The following is a 339-nucleotide window of genomic DNA, read 5'->3' as shown; positions in this document are numbered from 1 at the left end:
CGACATCATTTGGCCGTCGGGGTGAGTCTTCGCCATCGCTGTCACTTCAGAGTTTGGGAATTTCTCTTAAGGCGCTTTTATCTTTCAGCTTTGTCTGCGAGAACTGTTTGAAGAGGTCTGGGAAAACAAAAAAGGAGAACAAGTTTTCAGCTAAAAGTAAGCTGAATGTCAACATGGAAACATGATAAACCTGAAGTGAATTCATGAAAAATGTGTGTGTTTTTGCGGAAAGGGTTGCAGTCAACGAGGTTGGGAACGTACATTGAGGACAGAGTCAATAAGTACTTGAAAAGACAGAACCACCCAGAAGCCGGCGAAGTGTTTGTGCGAGTCGTAGCC

At 44.2% G+C, this 339-nt stretch overlaps 1 long non-coding RNA gene across 1 annotated transcript; it reads left to right on the top strand.

Moving 5' to 3' along the window:
• LOC109508615 (uncharacterized) lies at positions 1-292 on the top strand. The gene is made up of 3 exons (XR_002166704.1): positions 1-21; positions 89-156; positions 233-292. It is a non-coding gene; the product is annotated as an uncharacterized LOC109508615 (long non-coding RNA).
• The last annotated feature ends 47 nt before the right edge of the window (positions 293-339 follow it).

The sequence above is a fragment of the Hippocampus comes genome, unplaced genomic scaffold (genome assembly GCF_001891065.2).
Source record: "Hippocampus comes isolate QL1 unplaced genomic scaffold, H_comes_QL1_v1.1 C16314486, whole genome shotgun sequence".
In the NCBI taxonomy this organism is placed as follows: domain Eukaryota; kingdom Metazoa; phylum Chordata; class Actinopteri; order Syngnathiformes; family Syngnathidae; genus Hippocampus; species Hippocampus comes.
The sequence above is the reverse complement of the archived record's forward strand: the minus strand, read 5'-3'. Positions and strand labels throughout refer to the sequence as shown.